The 11,383-nt window shown below is 36.5% G+C and overlaps 1 protein-coding gene and 1 long non-coding RNA gene across 2 annotated transcripts in view; one reads left to right on the top strand and one right to left on the bottom strand.

The window, feature by feature from the left end:
* Positions 1–11,383, bottom strand: part of LOC107582940 (cysteine-rich motor neuron 1 protein) — a 134,971-nt gene that overhangs the window by 64,685 nt on the left and 58,903 nt on the right. The gene's annotated exons all lie outside the window — the stretch shown is intronic.
* The window catches only part of LOC107582899 (uncharacterized), a 22,660-nt gene continuing 17,634 nt past the window's right edge, over positions 6,358–11,383 (top strand). The window contains exon 1 of the long non-coding RNA XR_001608990.1: positions 6,358–6,368. This is a non-coding gene — a long non-coding RNA (uncharacterized lncRNA). The remainder of the gene's footprint in view (positions 6,369–11,383) is intronic.

Below are 11,383 nucleotides of genomic sequence, written 5' to 3'. Positions count from 1 at the left end.
TCTCTCTCTCTCTCTCTCTCTCTATCTCAGGAGTGCACTGCTGTAGATAAACAGCCTTTAATTTGGTTTTATACTAGCACAACCCAGCGTTGAACCACAAAAGCCTCGTGGTGTACTATACATACATCTTACTTGGGAATATTTTTACCCCAAAAGGATTGTAGGAAATGCTTCAGTTGACTTCCACCTAACTGTTGTGTGCTGAAAACATTTAAGAATTTAATGTAACCACAAAACATACTGCTATCAACACTCACTGATATCGACTACGGTGTGAAAAACTGCATATCTAAAACTGATTAGTTGGTGGGGTGCCTTAAAGGGATAGTTAACCCAAAAATGAAAATTCTGTCATTAATTACTCACCCTTATATTGTTCCAAACCTGTAAGACCTTCATTCATCTTTGAAACACAAATTAAGATATTTTTGATGAATTCCAAGAGCTCTCTGACCCTCCCATGAACAGCAAGGATCTAAACACTTAATCAAGGTCCAGAAACATAGTAAGGACATCGTTAAAATAATCCATGTGACATCGGTGGTTCAACAGTAATTTAACAAAGCTACAAGAATACTTTTTGTGAGCCAAGAAAACTAAAATAATGACTTTATTCAACAATTCATCTATTCTTTGTCACCCTAGCACCATTTTGGAGAGTATGACATATGTAAACAACGTATGCAACGTATGTACGCGAATACGTTGTTAACGCTTTGATCTGAACGTAAACAACATATCCGCACCTTAGTCAACCAAAAAGTCCGTCTGAATATTTAGGCTGTAGCACTGGTGCTATAAAAGGGATGACTTTATAAAATAAAATAACTTATTTTATGATACAGCATTATTATAAAAATAATAAAATGTATTGCTATTAAAAAAATCTTATTATAGGCAATAACCAATACATTCCGGAGGACTGGAAGTGTCATACATCAGTAACACTTTACTTAAAGTCTTTATATATAATCCATTACAAAAGTAGTTTTAATGCATTAATTATGCCACCTTATAATACCTTGTATGATCTCATGAATAATTGTAACCACACTTATAATACATTATATTACTTATCTACTCATTGTTACACCTTTAGAAAATATAATGCATTAAAATACATAACACATAAGCCTTCAAATATAACCCATTTTATCTTTGGTTACAATTATTTATGGGCATTGGAGAATTAATTGTCTATTTATTGGCATTTATAATGACTGGAAGTTGATATTTATTGACATATTTATTTTTTATTCACACTTTTACACTCACAACCCTCCATGAAAAAATAATGAAGTAAAACCAATTGTTTTCACAGACAAGGCTTAAACCTAATGCCAGACTAAAATCTAAATCTGAGCCGTTTCAACGGAAAGAAACTTGCTCTGATTGATCTTAAAATATATCAGTGCCTTTATTTTGTCTCAAAATGCACACCAGTAATGTTTTTTTCTAAGGCACATTTATAAAAATGACTTATATGTCCTAATTGAACTATGGCCTAATCCTGGCTTAGTCTAAACCCTGTCTGTGAAACCAGGCCTATAATGTACAGTATAAAAATTAATAAAAAAATTTGTCAGTGGCCAATATATATAAAATACCAACGGATATGAATAAAAAAAAGAGTCTATTATCAGTCAATAAACAATAGGTTAAGTATATATCTTGAAAAACAAAAACAACACTGCTGTAAAACAAAATTAAGAAATATATTGGAAAAAAATATATACAGTGGGTACGGAAAGTATTCAGACCCTTTATAATGACTGGAAGTTGATATTTATTGACATATTTATTTTTTATTCACACTTTTACACTCACAACCCTCCATGAAAAAATAATGAAGTAAAACCAATTGTTTTCACAGACAAGGCTTAAACCTAATGCCAGACTAAAATCTAAATCTGAGCCGTTTCAACGGAAAGAAACTTGCTCTGATTGATCTTAAAATATATCAGTGCCTTTATTTTGTCTCAAAATGCACACCAGTAATGTTTTTTTCTAAGGCACATTTATAAAAATGACTTATATGTCCTAATTGAACTATGGCCTAATCCTGGCTTAGTCTAAGCCCTGTCTGTGAAACCAGGCCTATAATGTACAGTATAAAAATTAATAAAAAATGTTGTCAGTGGCCAATATATATAAAATACCAACGGATATGAATAAAAAAAGAGTCTATTATCAGTCAATAAACAATAGGTTAAGTATATATCTTGAAAAACAAAAACAACACTGCTGTAAAACAAAATTAAGAAATATATTATTTTAGCAAATGGCTGCAATATAACAAAGAGTGAAAAATTTAAGGGGTCTGAATACTTTCCGTACCCACTGTATATAAACTAGTAAACTTAACAGACTACTAGTTGTTTGCTGGCCATCAATAGTCAACCATCATGATGATCCATCAGTTTGCAGGACTGTACTTCTTGCTGAGCCTTAATGGTTCTTATTAATTACACCCTGATGAAAGAAAAGGTGAGAAAAACACTTCCTCACAATGACCCCTCCTTCGGTACGATGAGAGTTACCGCTCAGTTCCTTTTTTCATGTTTTGTTTTTTTTCACAGACTTCGCTGTGATTTCTCTTTTGACAATGACAGCTGTTCACCACTGATCGCATGGACGTGGTTGCCAGGCATCTGCTGCTGAGATGGAAACAGATTGTTACATATAAATTCAATCTGGGAGCAGCCTCGACCCCTGGGCTTATCATACTTCCACCACCTGAGATGCGACAGAACACACATCTCCAGTCTCTCACCATAATGAAGTCCAGAAACACCTGGTACAGTGCGAGTGCACAAAAGCATGGTAATGTCAGTTTAGATACCAGCTGGAAATCTATATGGTTTACATCTATGCCCGAAACATCGAGAAATTATGTTCAGACACTGATTATTGTGCGATAATGAGCTGTTCGCACAGAACGCATAATTTTGACCATTGAAAAGACTCGCCAAGCATAACTATTGCCTATAGAAAAGCTGTTCTTCAAAGCACATCATTAAATCAGCCATCATCGATGGAGACAGGGCTCTGGCTGAGAGCAGCAGGTTGGCTTGGCACTGTAAAGTCATTACTTGTTATTCCACAGAGCCGGTGTAGGCTGCAAAGTCCTATGTGGCCACGGAGACCAGGGAGAAAGTGGCAGAGAAAAGCAAAGTCTATGGAGAATATGGAAAACCCACCAAATCGCAGATAAACAAGTAGGCAGCTCCTACCAAGTAATCATTCTCAGAAAGGTTCATGGGTGTAGAAGGGCTTCAATAAGTGCAGTAGGCAGGGCTTAAATTGGGCCGGGGCCGTCCGGGGTTTGAGCCCCGGCACATAGACTCCAGGGCTTGACATTAACGCTTCATTAATACCAGACAAGTAAGCATGCTAAGGTAAAAATGCAAAATGAAAAGTTTTTATATTTAAAATACAGTTAGGCAACATCACACAACGTTTTCACCATTACGACTGTTTAATAGTTCAATAAACAGTTCAATAAGCAAGTACAATAATACTAGGTCACTTACATTTTAGGCGGAACCACAGCGCATCTCACAGCAACCAGCCGATTCATTGCTGAATGATTCCGTGCTCTGAGCGAATCGGTTGAGTCAAAGTTTCATTAGTCCATGCATAAACATTTGATTAATCAGCCGTTTGAACGAATCGCTTAAATGAACAACTCAGTGACTCACTCAATAAAAACGCTCACTACTGGCACCTACTGGCGTTTTAATTTAGTTTAAAAGTATCATTTCCACCATCGTTTCTTGTTAGTATATTCCAAAAAATATTAATAATAATCTCATAACATTATTCAGTGCAGTTGTATTTTTTCAGTGTAAATGATTTAATTTGATAACGTATAGATCAGGGGTTTTCAACTGTCAAGGGGGGGGGCGCGAGCATCAGTTGATTCTGAGACGTTCCCTTGAGAATTTATGAATATGAGTTAACAAATCTTTAGCCATCCACTAGGGGGCAATCTGACTTCCACTGCTAGTTGACAGTTATGGCGCTTTTCCACTGCGTGGTACGACTCGGCTCGGCACGGCTCAGTACGGTACGGCACGGAACAACTCGGTTTGTGTTTTCACTGCAGTTCAGTACCGCTTTAGAGTGGGCGGGATTATTCACATGTCGTTATAGTTGCGCCGCCTCTGTCTGCCGCGACTCCTAAAAAACTTTTTCATTCCGCATCGCCCCATCAAGCTCGCTGGATCCGCTCCTCTGCTATCAACGAGTGGAACGTCTGTATTTCCTCAAAAGACAGCGAAACAGCCACTTTTTGGTTGTTAAAAAAGGTGCGCTTGTTCAAAACAGTTGCATTCGATCCTTCACTGGCTGTGCTGATTTAAATCTAGCGGTTCTGTTGTGTTTGTGTCGCAAGTTCAGTGACGCAGGTAGTGACGATTCTCTCCGGCCAATACGTGATCAGCAGAGTTTACACGTCACATTTTGGTAACGGTACGGTTCACTTGGAACCTCAACCGAGGTGGTACTAAAAAAAGTACAAGGTACCAGGTACTGTTCCCAGTGGAAAACCCCCCAAAAGTGAACCGTACCGAGCCGTACCGTGCCGTACCATGCAGTGGAAAAGTTACATTAGACTTGCATTGTAGGAGGGTGTCTGTCTTGAGGCCGGTATATGGATGTTTGCATCAAGGACGATAACTATAACTATAAACATTTCTCTTTATGATTATAAGAGCGGGAGACAAAAAATGACAGCATGTGCTTATTATAAACAAAGGTATCGTGTGTTGGTGTGGATACTAATATAGTTATGGTAATAGTTATCTTTTTTGGTGTGAAAAAGGCCCTTAAGAAATGGCCCGAGTGCCAAGCCACTTGTGCTCCATTCACTTTGTTTTGGTGTTAAATTGTTTTGTTTTCATTCAATTATTGGTCATTGGGTTACTCTATAAAACAGCTCTGTGACATTATTGTTGATAGGGGTAGTGGAATAGGACGTTGCTTCAAGCAATGCTTTAGAATTGTCTTTTTTCTTTAGCTTAGCCTGCACATAACAGGGGGGTCCAGATGTGAAATCTGTCCTGACAGGTCTGTTCTTCACTCCTTCTCTTCCAGACACACTCATTAGATCCTTACAACCCTAGTCATGGTGAGAAAACCACAAGAGGCAGAGTCAGTGAATCATTTCTGGTATGAATCCACATTATGAAACCAGCTCCTGTTACTGCACGTTGCTCAGCACTGGGGTTGTGCAATGTGCTCTCGGCTGACTCACTCACTCTGATGATTCCCACAGCTCTCAGCACTAGTTCTGTGCATTTCATATCATTAGCTGGGCACTTTCTGTACACACTTTAAAAGTGTTGAGCGCAGGATCGTATTAGTCAACAGATGGACGTTGTCCAGTGGAGGAACAATTTTTCCAGGGCTAGTTTTGAGTAGCAGTTAGGCGGGTTTTGTTGTGAAAACCTGGCAACCCTGGTCACGCTTATTGACAGTGTAATGATTTACGATTAGCCGTGTCGGAAATCCAACCACGGACTGGCATGTTGTTGTCTCAGAAACAGGCTCAGCCATCACATTGAATCAGGTAAACTGGTTATATATTTATGTTTCAGTATAATTACGAACGCTATACCAGGGGCGGTTCTAAACCCTTTTTAGGTGGGATTCAGCCCCCCTATCTGTCACCCCAAAACTATCTTAACGATCAGGCCAGTGCTGCTTTCTCAAGAAAGTTTTTCATCCTCACGTGTTTTAAGTCTTGTCAGTTTAAACATTAAAGTAATTTTAAGCCATTTAAGCCCAAGACATCTCAATGCGGTACTCACGCACTGTGATAGAGCATTTCTATGCGCACAGCTCACACACCTGAAGTGCACAAACAGATAGCCTTCTCAGACAGCAGGTGAATATCAATGGATGTCTTGACAAGTATCCTTGTAAGCACAGTCGGTTATTTTAAGTGAATGTAAACAGTGAAGAAAATATAAAATGTACATAACGGATCCGTGCATTTCTTATGTAAATAATGTTAATCAAAAAGAGCAAAAGAAAAATTGTTCGCTGCTTTAATAGCTTTAATGGATATTGGTTGTTGGATGTTGGGTGGGGGCGCATGTCCTAAAAGGTTGAAAACCCCTGGTATAGATAACAATAATCACATTATTATAATTAAATTTACAGATTAAATGTAATAATTTGAAATGAAAGATGAAGTATTAATGAGGTTAGGGGGAAAATGCCCTCTATAAAGGTAAAAAATGCCTTTGGATTAAATATAAAAAACATTCAGATTTATATGTCACAGCTGATAGAAAACTGATAAGAATATTCATTCAGAATAACTCATATTTGCAAATGAATATTTCCAGATCATTCTGTTTGTGCCCAAGCAAGAGCATCACAATACTGTTAGGCAGTCCTCACACTGTTAAATGTCATGTATTTGCTCTGGTTTGGAGAACAAATCTCAATTCGTGATGGCTTCAATCTTGTTGTCTTGTTGTGGACCTCTATTATTCTCCGCCTACATTACAAATGAGTCAGCTAAGAAAACCCACGACAATATTAACTGACAGGCTTATGTGAAAAAAAAAAATTTTAATCTCATGAGTCATGTCATGACTTATATCATATATTATATAATAACATAATATAATATATTATGGATGCTGTTGGATTTATTTATACATATATATTTTCAATAGATTAATTTATAGTGTATGACCTTTTTTGCAGCCAGTTGTGTTTTTGATCACTTGTAGCAGTTTAATACTTCGTTCAGTTTTGAATTTTATATCATGTACAATATGCCGAATTGTCGTTTATGTGAAAATCTGTTGTAAAGAACTGTTCGCATCTGTCAATTCACTTACATGCTTTTAACATGCCCACTCTTGACTTTTCAAACATAGTGGGCGTGCATATATTTATATTATTTATATCATATACACTACTGATCACAATATTATATTAGTTTTTTGATCAAATTTGATCAAATAAATGCAGCCTTGGTAAGCATAAGCATTATATACAGTGTCATACTGTATATTATATGGTATTATTTTACATCATATTATATAATGTCATTATATATATATATATATATATATATAATTTAGCATGCTTGAGGTGCTGTATTAGCATTAACAATCAACTTCCTATTAAAATAATGTTCTATCACTGTGTTATGTTTATAATTTTATTTAATATGGATTTATGCAATACCTGCTGCCTGTACCAAACCCAGGCTTTTCCTTGCATATGCATAACATTTAGAAAGGAAAAGCTCCATCCCTGGATCATAGTGCTAAAAATCATAAAAAGCAGTTCGTTTTATCATATCAAAATTAATTTAGAACATCAGTCAAACTCTGATTTACCTTCCCACATGTCAGCGATCCATTTAAATGCAAAACGAAAGAGAGAGGTTTGATGAAATGTAAATAAGGAAGGTGAAAGATCGGCCTTCTCAGCCTAAGGCAAACAAGAAAGAGGAATGATTTGAGACGGTTCATGTTTTTCTTCACTGATGGAAGCTGCTCTGAAAGAAGCCAGGCACATCTGTACACAGTGTGCAGTTAAAGCCCATTAACACTGGAGTGAGTTTAGCCACGTTCCAAAACACAGTGAGCTGCCTACATAGAGAACATTTTAAGGCAGTGGTTCTCAACTTTTTGACTCCAAAGCCCCTTTGTCCAAGACAAATGATATGATGTGAGTTTTATGTAAAAAAATTATTCTTTATTTTTTAGTGTTTTAAAATTATAATAAAAAATTGTTAACTAAACATAAATAATTTAGTTTTAATTGATTACTAGCTATTAATTACATCTTCAACAGAGTAATTTTATTTCTGTACCATTTAACCTCTCTAAAAATTATTGTATTACTTATTACTACTTTCTAAATCCCATATCAGCTTCAACCAGTTTAACAATACAAGGATGGACATGAAACCACTCTTTTAATTCTTTCAAATAATAAATATAAAATTGCATAAATTATTCTTGAACTGGCCAAGTTGTTTAAAGGGGTAAGGTTACATTAAAAACATGCATTTTAACATTAAATGTTAAATTTTGATGTTAAATCCTCTATTGTTTTTATGTCGGCTAGAATTGTTCTATAGTCCCTACAGTATTTAAGCAACTAATTAAATTATAGAAAAAGTAAGAGTAATCCCTCACTTTACTTTTTAATTAAATTACAGTAATGAATTATTTAGTAATGCATTACACCTAACACTGCAAAGGATTAGTATATACTGGATTTAAATGCAAATACAATTTTCTTTATTGGCATCTACTGTTGAAGAACATCCATAGAACCTTTCCATTATTATGGTGGAAAAAGGACCTTTAAATTATTAATTATTCACACTTCACATTCAAAAGGTCCTTTTAAGAAAACCAAAATGGTTCTTCTACTGCACTTACTGAGGAAACTCCCCATTTGGAGCCTTTATTTTTAAGAGTGTAGGTATCATTCAAATGCATATATTTTCACACTGGATCCAGACACAAACCAGCAGAGAGTACACATAAAGAGAAATGAATCAAAATGAGTGTACATGAATACGGCCCTCTGATGACTTATTACTACTTTCTAAATCCCATATCAGCTTCAACCAGTTTAACAATACAAGGATGGACATGAAACCACTCTTTTAATTCTTTCAAATAATAAATATAAAATTGCATAAATTATTCTTGAACTGGCCAAGTTGTTTAAAGGGGTAAGGTTACATTAAAAACATGCATTTTAACATTAAATGTTAAATTTTGATGTTAAATCCTCTATTGTTTTTATGTCGGCTAGAATTGTTCTATAGTCCCTACAGTATTTAAGCAACTAATTAAATTATAGAAAAAGTAAGAGTAATCCCTCACTTTACTTTTTAATTAAATTACAGTAATGAATTATTTAGTAATGCATTACACCTAACACTGCAAAGGATTAGTATATACTGGATTTAAATGCAAATACAATTTTCTTTATTGGCATCTACTGTCGAAGAACATCCATAGAACCTTTCCATTATTATGGTGGAAAAAGGACCTTTAAATGATTAATTATTCACACTTCACATTCAAAAGGTCCTTTTAAGAAAACCAAAATGGTTCTTCTACTGCACTTACTGAGGAAACTCCCCATTTGGAGCCTTTATTTTTAAGAGTGTAGGTATCATTCAAATGCATATATTTTCACACTGGATCCAGACACAAACCAGCACAGAGTACACATAAAGAGAAATGAATCAAAATGAGTGTACATGAATACGGCCCTCTGATGACTCATTACGGGTGCTGGTTAATTGAGACAGTCAGAGAGAGCTCTTTACAGTCCAACAACTATTCACTCCACAATACCCTGCCCCTGGAGAACATCACTGACACACTTCAACCAACCCATTACACACATCTGGCTTTGGAGAGCCTGTAATGATCCACATCTGTAGAGCGTGCATGCCCAGCAGCGAGGGTGATTGAAGAGCATGCATGCACCAGAGCACACACACGTTACGCCACAGTCCACATTTGCTGTGTAAATCATTCCATGCTCAGAGGTGCTGTAAGCACATCATCATCATCGAGCATCCATATGGACACGGCAACACTTTGTCCCTGTGTTTTGTTTCTTTGGCAACCATTCACAAGTGTGTTTGGTGAGCCCTCACACACATTTTTTTGCACTAATAAGTTTGTGCACAAGGTGGCAACACTAGCCCGGCCAGTCCTTTCATAGTCAAAGAAGAAATGAAGGAGATGGAACAACAACAAACCACTGGAGACCACAAAAATAATAGATGATTATTAATAGATTTACTGATAATTTACTCACCGCCATGTCATCCAAGAAGTTCATGCCTTTCTTTCTTCAGTTGAAAAAAAGTTGACGTTTTTGAGGAAAACATTCCAGGATTTTCCTACATGTAGTGGACTTCAACAGCTAGGGAGCAACGGGTTTGAAGGTCCAAATTGCAGTTTCAACGCAGCTTTAAAGGGCTCTACACAGTCCCAGCCGAGGAATAAGGGTCTTTTCTAGCGAAACAATAAGCCATTTTATATACAAAATAAAAATGTATATACCTTTTAGCCACAAATGCTCGTCTTGCCCTAGTTCGGCAATCTGCGTCCACGACTCCACACATTACATAATCACATTGGAAAGGCCACGGCGTGGCATAGGCAGAAGTAGTACCAAACTTCATCTGATTTTCTCCTCCAACTTCACAATCGTCTGACATCATTGTTTTACCTTTGGTAAAGGGCGTTTTGATTTAGTCTTTGCACGTTCGCTTTGTTAACACTGGGTTGGTGCTTCCACCTACGTCATGCGTGACCAATGCGTGAATTTGTGGACGCGCATTGCAGAACTAGTGCAAGACAAGCATTTGTGGTTAAAAAGTATATAATTTTAACTTTTTTAGAAAATGGCCAATCGTTTCGTTAGAAAATACCCTTATAAATTGGCTGGGATCATGTAGAGCTAGGCATGGGACGATAACTGGTTTCAAGGTATACCGCGGTTTGGAAAAATCACGGTTTCAAAACCACTAAAATTTTCCGTTCTACTGTTCCTGCGGTATGCAGTCCTGTACGGAATGATGTTCCGTACAGATGACGTTTTAGCGCCGATCGCTAAATAAATACTTCCAGGTCGAACATAAACTATATATCTGTGTCATCTTCATTTCTCCCTCTTTCACCCCCGATCAAGACCCATCCGCCGTTTGTTTCAGTGCTGAAATAAATACTATTTGGCTTGCTACCGAGGCAGATAACATGGCTAATTAACTAGCTAACGTCAACTAGTTTCCTCCCTCACGTTACTTCACAGAGTGAGGAATAGCAGTCTAAAGTATGTACTGTACTTTCTGTGATTTAGTACAATAATTAAATTTAGCTGGTAACACGTCTATACGTTTAAGCCTCCTGCCATTGTTTACATCTGTTCAAAATCACGCATTTAAAAAACAAAAAACAAACTTTGTCACTGTTTGAGTGTTGTACGGAGAGACCGTGTGTGTGTGTGTGTGTGTGTGTGTGACACTCGCGTTCTCTCTTTCCTTATGTGTGTATGTGCACACATTCTCGTACCTCACCGCTCCAAACCATGGCTCCAAACTTAATCCGGGAAAGGTGAACATTCCTGCATCATAACTTGGACTGAAAGATGAATGTGTAGAAAGCGAGCATGTCTCCAAAAACCTTGTTGAGCTGGAGGTTTAATGACTGGATTTTTTATAAAAAAAATAATTTTTTACTTTTACAGAAATTATGTTTTGATTATATTTTTGATTATTGAGCTGCAGGTTTAGGCTCACTTAAGTGACTGCATTTTTTTCATTTATAGGGATTTTTTTTTTTTTTTTACAGAAAATAATTTATTTATG

This window comes from Sinocyclocheilus grahami, unplaced genomic scaffold (assembly GCF_001515645.1).
Source record: "Sinocyclocheilus grahami isolate Dianchi unplaced genomic scaffold, SAMN03320097.WGS_v1.1 scaffold48.1, whole genome shotgun sequence".
In the NCBI taxonomy this organism is placed as follows: Eukaryota; Metazoa; Chordata; class Actinopteri; order Cypriniformes; family Cyprinidae; genus Sinocyclocheilus; species Sinocyclocheilus grahami.
The sequence above is the reverse complement of the archived record's forward strand: the minus strand, read 5'-3'. Positions and strand labels throughout refer to the sequence as shown.